This window comes from Hippoglossus stenolepis, chromosome 11, assembly GCF_022539355.2.
Source record: "Hippoglossus stenolepis isolate QCI-W04-F060 chromosome 11, HSTE1.2, whole genome shotgun sequence".
Lineage (NCBI taxonomy): Eukaryota > Metazoa > Chordata > Actinopteri > Pleuronectiformes > Pleuronectidae > Hippoglossus > Hippoglossus stenolepis.
Window position 1 is genome coordinate 24,476,341 of NC_061493.1, and position 9,558 is coordinate 24,485,898.

The following is a 9,558-nucleotide window of genomic DNA, read 5'->3' on the forward strand; positions in this document are numbered from 1 at the left end:
TCATGATAAAATGTGCAAAGATTCTTTAAACCTTGTTAAACACTATATATTTGTAGAGGGAAGGAATATATATATATATATATATATATATATATATAGAGAGAGAGAGAGAGAGAGAGAGAGAGAGAGAGAGAAGAGAGAGAGAGAGAGAGAGAGACTATTAGGCAGGTATAGTATACAAATGGCTGAGTACAAAAACAGAGGCTATTTTAGTTTTTAAATGAAAAACATAGTGTGGATGTAGCGTCAGTCTCTGATTGGACGAAAGCTTTTGTCAAATCACGTCAGAGAAGAAATGTCTGAGAAGAGATTTGAACAGCGAGCTGAAGCTTCCTGACTGAGGAGGCTGAGAGGAGCTCAGGAACATGAACAAGAAAACAAACCACTTTCATTTAATCCGATGTGTTGTTTTCACTGGAACAGAATCTCCACCTTCAGCCCCTGAAGGTCGGCAGATAAAAATAAATGTTCCGACAGCTGAAAACATGAAGCTACATTAACCACGGATCAGTCCAACCGGCCAAACTCTAAAGTTTGACATGTGAAGAGAAACTGGATTCAAAACCAGTGTAAACAGGATGTTTGAGCAAACACAGCCGTCACCTCTCGGCTGCACAGTGTTCGTCACTTTCACTGATCCAACAAACAGCGTGAAGCAGTGGGAGAGAAACAGGAAGTGTGCAGCGTGATCTCAGCCGACATGTTTCAGACCTGCAGGCCGTCTCCTGCAGCTCGCTCCACACCAGCACTTCCTCATACCTCACGTTCCCGCCCTGAAACCAACCGACGGCAAATATTAGTTTTTTATCCTGAGCAGGAAGAAGCTGAACTGCTGCTGGATCATGAGTGAGATCATGTTCAGATGGTTATTTCTGCCTCTGGGGGAGATAACACCAGTTCTGACTGAGTGTTTTACAGGAAATGTAAATGATTAAAAACGTCCTGACAGTGAGAGACCGGGTCGTCATGTCCAGACTTTATACGTGAAAGAGACTCGGACGTCCTCAAAGTCTCCTGAAGATTTATCTTTTCATTTGATCTAAACTGATGTTTTCCACCTCATGTTTCACTCAGTGACTCGCTGAGGGAGGAGTCACAGGTCGCTTTGTTTAGAAGTGATCTGATTGGCCAATCCTGATGAGACAAGAGAAGCACACACTGCAGAAAATGTCTGAACAATATTTGACAGAGTTCATGTCTGAAATCAGAGTTCTCGTGTCCTCGGGGTTCAGTCGATGTAAAATGTAACTTCACCTCTTGAAGACACTAAATATACATACTTCAGGTGTCATACACGTGAACGACCTGAAGATGTCACTATATCCTTTTCACTGAACCTGTAACTGAACATATCACAACAAACCCGTCAGCGTGAGAGGACTGTGGCTGTAGTCAGTCTTGTGTTGTTTCTCAGCCTCACTCACTCTTCACCCCCTCCAGTCAGGACTCCATGTTTGGTCTGACAGGAAACTCTTCAGACCTCAGCCACCAGAGATTCTTCAAACCGGGAGAGAGTTCCTCCCCAGAGTCTGAGGGCGAGTCCAGTATTTTTAGAAACACAGACTTACTGGCTGTTATGAAAGGGGGCGTGTGTGTGTGTGTGTGTGTGTGTGTGTGTGTGTGTGTGTGTGTGTGTGTGTGTGTGTGTGTGTGTGTGAACCTGACAGTGACAGATGGATCATCATGTCTCTTCATGTTTGTCAGCCTGAAAACATCAAAACCGTCCTTGTTTTTCCAAACTGAGCCGTGGAGTAACTCAAGTACTGTATAGAGTACTCAGGTATTCTACTACACAGAAGTAAGTCAGCACAGACCGGGTTTCCTTCGTGTCGTTCTTCTGCTTCAACATAGTTTTGTTTCTTCTGTCTCTGAAGTGAAAACAGGGAGATTCCCAGAGGTGGAGATGAACAGAGGCATCACAACTTTGACTGGATCTTCGTGTCCTACTCAACATACTTTTCTAGAATATCGTTTATGCGATCATTTAGTAAATATTACAAAACTATATATTACAGTAGTCTGTAGTACAGTAGTACACGGGGAGCTGTGGTACAGGAGGTAGAACGGGTCTAAAGGTCGACGTTTTTAGCTCGACCTGACGGCTGTGTGTGATGTGTGTGTGATGTGTGTGTGTGTTTGAGTGTGTGTTTGATGTGATAGGTGTGTGTGTGTGTGTGTGTGTGTGTGTGTGTGTGTGTGTGTGTGTGTGTGTGTGTGTGTGTGTGTGTGTGTGGAATAGTAAACTGTACTGTGAGGAGCTTTGAGTGTCATCAAGACTAGAAAAGATCTGCATGAACACAGACCATTCACAGTATAGATCACATTACATTTCATTGAGCTGACGCTTTTATCCAAAGCGACTCACAATAAGTTCATCAACCATGAGGAACAAACCAGAACAACAAGAATCAAGAAAGTACAATTTTCTTCAAGAAAGACAAACTACAAAGTGCTACATGTAAGTGACCTGTAAGTGCTACTGTTTATTTTATTCAAGGTGTGGTCTGAAGAGATGTGTCTTTAGTCTGGAGGAAGATGTGTAGACTTCCTGTCCTGATGTCATTGGGGAGCTCGTTCCACCGTTTAGGAGCCAGGACAACAAACAGCTGATTGTCCGATGCAGAGCGGAGTGGACGGGCTGGGGTGTTTGACCATGTCCTGGATGTAGACTGGACCCGATCCGTTCACAGCACGGTATCAACTACTAGTGTTTGGAAACAGATGCGGGCAGCTACTGGTAACCAGTGAAGGAGCGGAGTGGTGTGAGTGAACTCAGGTTGATGACCAGAACCTGGACCAGAACCCATGCCGCCCTCTGAGTGAGAAGGGGGCGTGTTCTCCTGATGTTGTGCAGCATGAAACTACAGGAACATGTTGTTACAGTAATGTTGGCAGTGAGGGAGAGTTGACTGTCGAGTGTCACACCCAGGTTCCTAGCAGTCTGGGGGCTAACACAGAGTTGTCAAAGGTCATACTCAGGTCGTGGGTGGGAGAGTTTTTCCCTGGAAGGAAAAGTAGTTCAGTCTTGTCAAGGTTAAGTTTCAGGTGGTGTGCAGACATCCACTGAGAGATGTCAGACAGAGATTCCTGCTGCTGCCTGTGTTTCAGATTGGGAGAAAGAGAGGATTAGTTGGGTGTCATCAGCGTAGCTATGGTAGGAAAAGCCATGTGAGTGAATGACAGAGCCGAGAGAGAAGAGGAGGGGACCCAGGACGGAACCTTGAGGGACCCCAGTAGTGAGAGGACAAGGTTCAGACACAGATCCTCTCCAAGTTACCTGGTAGTGTGGTCGTTGAGGTAGGATGAGAGCAGGGAGAGAGCAGAGCCTGAGACACCCAGGTCCTGAGGGGGGGGGAATAAGGATCTGGTGGTTCACTGGGTCAAATGCAGCAGAGAGGTCTAGAAGGATGAGGACAGAGGAGAGAGAGGCGGCTCTAGCAGTGTGAAGCTGCTCAGAGACAGCAAGGAGGACAGTCTCAGGTGAGTGGCCTTGAAACCAGACTGGTGAGGGTCAAGAAGGTTGTTATGGTGGAGATGGGAGGAGAGTTGATTAAAGATAGCTCGCTCAGAGCTGTGGAAACAAAGGGAAGAAGAGAGACAGGTCTGTAGTGGTTTACTTCAGACGGGTCGAGGGGGGGGGGGTTTCTTCAGGAGAGGGTTTACTCTTGCCTCCTTCAGAGAGTTAGGGAAACAGTTGACAGGGAAGTGTTGATAAGATGGGTGAGAAAGGGAAGAAGGTCAGGAGCGATAGACTGGAGAATGTGAGATGGGGTCAAGGGGCAGGTGGTGGGGGCGGAGGTTACCAAGGTAAGAACTTGATTGGGAGACGGGGTGAAAGAGGAAAGTGAAGATGATGAAGATGAAGATGAAGGAAATGTAGTTTAGTAAAAGAGCTTTTGGCTGCAGAACTGGAGACAGAAAGAAAAGAGAGGAGACTGATCAGTGAGCAGCTCGTCAGGGTGTTTAGATCTTCACCATTTCCTTTGTGATGCTCACATAGTGGCTCGGTCGGCTCGAGTCAGACGGAGCTGGGGAGGACTTGGGCTCCGGCCTGAAGTAAGAGGACAGAGAGAGTCAAGAGAGGAGGACAGAGTAGAAAGGAGACAGTCTGTGGCAGAGTTAGGATGCATGAGTGAGAAGGAGTCAGTGGAAGGGAGATAAACCAGAGGAGGTCAGAGAGGAGCTCGGAGGAGGAGAGAGGAGAGAGGAGGCAGAGAGGAGGGAGAGAGGGGAGGGGAGAGGGAGGGAGAGAGGAGGGGGGAGGAGGGAGGAGGAGGAGAGAGGGAGGGAGAGGGAGAGAGGAGGTCAGAGAGGAGGGAGAGGGAGAGAGGAGGTCAGAGAGGAGGGAGAGAGGAGGGAGAGAGGAGGAGGGGGAGGAGGAGAGAGAGAGAGGAGGAGAGGAGAGAGGAGGGGAGGTCAGAGGAGGAGAGAGGAGGAGGAGAGAGGAGGAGGGAGAGGGAGAGAGGAGGTCAGAGAGGAGGGAGAGAGGGAGGGAAGAGGGAGAGAGGAGGTCAGAGAGGAGGGAGAGAGGGAGAGAGGGAGAGAGGAGGGAGAGAGGGAGAGAGGGAGAGAGGGAGAGAGGAGGTCAGAGAGGAGGAGAGAGGGAGAGAGGAGGGAGAGAGGGAGAGAGGGAGAGAGGGAGAGAGGAGGTCAGAGGAGGGAGAGAGGAGCAGGTACAGAGTCTGTTGATGTGGTCGGGTTGTCAGTTTGAGAGAGTCAGAGATAAAGAAGTGGTCAGAGACAGGAAGTGGGGGGCATTTCTGGGCACAGAAAGTGAGCTGATGGTGACACCAACGAAATCATCAAGATCCAGAACAAAGTGTGGACATCAGAGTTTGTAATGTTTAATAATGTGTGTGATGTGTGGGACCATCGTGGTGCGATGCAGCAGTGAGATACTTTGATTTGTCTGATTTCACAAAAAAATTCTGGATCAGCAAGAAACAAACTGTCAAACCAACTTCGTGTAGTTGGTGTTTGTGAAGCAGCAGCAGGTTGTCGGGTCCGACTCGTTCAAACAGGAACATGTGGGAACATCCAGGCGAGGGCGGAGCCTGTAGAACAGCAGGCGGAGCCTGTAGAGCAGCAGGGCGGAGCCTGTAGAGCAGCAGGAGGCGTCTGGAATCTCCTCGTGTTTCCAAGTTGACGTCTTCGTCTTCTACGTGTACGGCTCCTCTTCTTCATCCTGAGATGTTTGTGTTCTTCCAGTTTCACGTCCGTCACGTGTTAGAAACCTCATCAACACGTCCACTCGCTCACTGGGAAGCTTCCACACATTGTCCTGCTGTCTCCTCACATGGACTCACTCTGACATGTTACACATTTTACTAGGAGGCTGCAGGAGAAGATCCAGAACATGTCCAGAGACACTGACTCAGACATTTGTTCTCACATAGAGAACCTGCAGAACATGTGAGGAACATCAGAACACGTCAGGAACATGTGAGGAACACGTCAGACACGTCAGGAACATGTCAGGAACATGTGAGGAACATGTCAGGAACATATCAGGAACATGTGAGGAACATGTCAGGATCATGTGAGGAACATGTGAGGAGCATGTACATGTCATGATCATGTGGGAACATGTGAGAACATGTCAGGATCATGTGAGGAACATGTCAGACTTCAGGTTGTCTGGAAACAGTCTAATTGAAAAGGCAGATCAGACTCCAGATCCATCCTGAGTTCAGGCTCCGCTCCGGGCTTTGATTCCTTCCCAGCTCAGCCTTGTTCCCCTCTCCGCCATTTCAGGAGCTGCAGAGGCCTTTTCTGTGGTGGAAGAACAAAAGCTGCTCTGTCTTTGTCTGCAGCTTCACATTCACATGCAGAATTTACATTTACAGACGAGCGACCGCTTCCACACACACACACTACAGCATCATGGCTTTTAAATTATTAAGAGACTCAAACATGTGGCTGAAGGTCAGACGGACACACACACTGAACGTGTGTTGCTGCCTCTGTCGACACTTTGACTCTGTTCCTCTGCAGCACGTCGACTTTTTTTACTGGACTTTTACTCCAGATTTTCAGTCTTGTTCACGTTCGACTTTTTCTCAGATGTTTTAAAAATATTAGAGATCAGCTTTTCTCTGCTGTTAGAAATAATCCTGCAGCCGCTCTCACTTTGATTTGTTTGAATACTCCTGAGGTTATTCTCAGGTTTCACTGGACTCATCATTCTCATGCTGACTCTTTACAGCAGCAACATGTGAACTGCTCATCCACTGGGTCCAGTCCGGTTTCACACCAGGAAACCGGACTGAAGGAGGACAAAAGAACAACTCTTTACTTCTATGGTGTAACACACACACACACACACACACACACACACACACACACACACACACACACACACACTTGCCTATAGTTGTGAGGACACTCATTGACATAATGCATTCCCTTGCCTCGTACTCTAACTTTAACCATCACGACTAAATGCCTAACCCTAACTTAAAACTAAACCTAATTTAAACCTAATTCTAATCTAAAACCAAGTCTTAATCCTCAAACAGCCCTTTGAATTTGTGAGGACCAGACAAAATGTCCTCACAATGATGGTGTTTTTTGGACCTCATAACTATAGATACACCTGCGCGCACACACATACACACAGACACACACACACACATAAAGGCCATCTCGTATGGAAGGGTTATTTGATGTCTGTTGGTGTGGGCCTGTTGGGGGTTCAGAGGGGACAGACAGATGACAGCAGATGGTAAGTGTGTGTGTGTGTGTGTGGTTAACAACAGAATACCAGACCCACACTGTTACACTACACCGAATGGAAACACTATATTTACTAACAGTGCAACAAAGAGGAAGCAACTCAAGTCCTGGTGGTGACATCTAGAGGCTGAAACGTGTATTACAGTTTATCACAGACAAAAATATGGAAGTTCAGACAAAACTACAAACACATGAAGAAGAAGATGATGAAGAGGAGTTAAAAATCTCTTTATAAGTTCTAGCACTTGTCAACCAAGCAAATCTATGAAAAGTAGACGTTAAATAAATGTTTGTAAAGATGTTTCTGTGATTTCAGGTCGTTCTTCTCTCTCTGATGTTTGTTCAAGTGTTTCTGATCAGTTTGGTTTGAATCAGTTATTTGATGAAATAAAAACAGGCTGAGACGTGATGATTGACAGCTGAGACTGACTCCTGATTGGTCGAGCTTGTGTGTGTGGGCGGGACCTTGATACCACAGCTCCACCCCACGATCACTACTGCACAGACTCTGACTGCAAATTACGTCGTTACCACAAGATGGCAGCGTTTGTGTCTGAGCTATTTGAAGAATTATCGTCATCTTCACTGGTCGACGTTGTGATGAAGTAAATATGTAAAAAGTAAACAACACAGATCAAAGTTTATATATACAGTCACTGTCTTTTATTTATAGTATTTTAAAAATCTGCTTTGTTTAGTTATGTAAAACTCAGTTAATAACAGGTAATGTGTTTAGTGTCAGAGTAACTAATATATATATATATATATATATAACCATTTTGTGACAACTGTATTCTCGCACACAGCACAATAAATAGTGTGAATGAGTGACTGTATATAAAGACCATCAGTGATATTATGTCTAATAATTAGAACTGAGTTTTTATTTATTTTTAAATAAAAAATGTTTACGTTCAATAAGAGCTGATCAGTCATTTAAATAAATCTATAAAATCATTAATTAACAGACTCAGTTTACATGAATCCACAAATAACTGCATTTAAAAACATCAAAATAAGGATTCGTGACCTTTGATGGAGTTTAGGGCTGAAGTTTCACACACTGACCTGACATATCCTATCTTAACCTAAACCTAATTCTAACTCTAATCCTCAATCCAGGTCTCAACCCTCAAACAACCGTGAAAAGTGGGTCAGAAAGTGAGGACCAGCCAAAATGTTCTCACTCCATGGGTTCTAGACTCAAAATGGTCCTCACAAAGATATCTGTGTAGGGGTACAGTAAAGTAAACACACACATATATATATATATATACAGTATATATACACACAACTTTATTCATAACAGACTTTCTTCTTTCAGACAAACTGAGCGTGGCCACCAGAGGGCAGCAGAGACAACACAGTCCTCCACTGAATCTCCTGCGGTGTTTCCTGTGAGTATGCGAGCTGCCAGCAGATGGAGCCAGAGACCTGGACACGTGGGGTCACTCCACAAACACTGAACTCAAATGAGACATGTGACGTAACAACTCTGAAAACCCAAGAAGAAGAAAAGTCTTCAAATGATTTCAATGATTTCATATGAAATATGAGAATAATAATGTTGTTGTTCATTGTCATTATTATAGACGTTAACAGATACATTATAGTGTCATTTAACAGATGTTAATAATCTACTAATAAATGCTAAAGATCCTATAATCAAATCATTAAAGGGAAGAAATGAGCATCGTATAGTGGAATTATCAACTTTAGTTATTGTTAGTTATATACGTTTAAACATATCAATTGAATACCTGTAACATTATTATATCTGTGTTTTTCTGCAGTCCCAGTCGGATCAATAAACCAGTTTGTTGTTGTGGTGCAGCAGTGAGGGATGATGGGAGTTGTAGTCTTCTCCTGGTCAGGATTCCTTCGGTGTTAAAATCGTTTCACGACTAAAATCCTTCATCTGCTTCAAACATACAGTTAAAATTCACCAAGTTCTAAAACGTGTTTCCTAAAAATGTGACTTCAAATAAAAAGTCACTTTTGATTCTTCAAACAAACACAACAGTACTTTTACTTTCTAAATGAGACGCCTGATTTTCAGATGAAATAAAAAAATTAATCTCCTGCATCTTTAGAGAGATTAACTGGTGAAGAACACCAGGTTTTAGTTTTGTCTTTAGTTGATTTTATATTATGTGCTGTTTATCTGTGTGTATGTGTGTGTATGTGTTGTCACGTGTGCATGAATAAAAAAAAAGACACAAGATGCACAAAGAGGATATGACGCCAACAACAGGCGACCGAATGAAACGCACCGTTACCTGATTAAAACTAGATTTTTGCAGGTTTGAAAATATCATGTATGACTAAAGATATAATTCATCAACCAAGCCACACCCACCTCCAGAATTCAGGCCACAGGATTTGACACTTTCAAAGTGATTGACAGCTCAGCTAACACATGGACTTAAATAAACAACAACTAAGTTTGTTTCCGTCAGAGATAAATCAGCTCTATGATTGGACACGATCCCACACTGACTGATGACATCATCAAAACACATGTGTGTGTGTGTGTGTGTGTGTGTGTGTGTGTGTGTGTGTGTGTGTGTGTGTGTGTGTGTGTGTGTGTGTGTGTGTGTGTGTGTGTCATCATATCGAGGTCTAGAGCCTCAGTTTGACCTGATGACCTCCAACGACACGACATCAGCTGAGTTTAAATATTAAAACCACTGATGGTGACACCAACACGTGTTCTGACATATAATACATATACTGAACATATACACATATATAATACATATACATATATAATACATATACATATATAATACATACACATAGTACATATAATACATACACATA

General features: G+C 44.1%; 1 long non-coding RNA gene across 1 annotated transcript; it reads left to right on the top strand.

Moving 5' to 3' along the window:
- The first annotated feature begins 7,210 nt into the window (after positions 1-7,210).
- On the top strand, positions 7,211-8,745 carry LOC118117655. Its single transcript, XR_004697820.2, has 3 exons — positions 7,211-7,340; positions 7,858-7,972; positions 8,060-8,745. It is a non-coding gene; the product is annotated as an uncharacterized LOC118117655 (long non-coding RNA).
- The last annotated feature ends 813 nt before the right edge of the window (positions 8,746-9,558 follow it).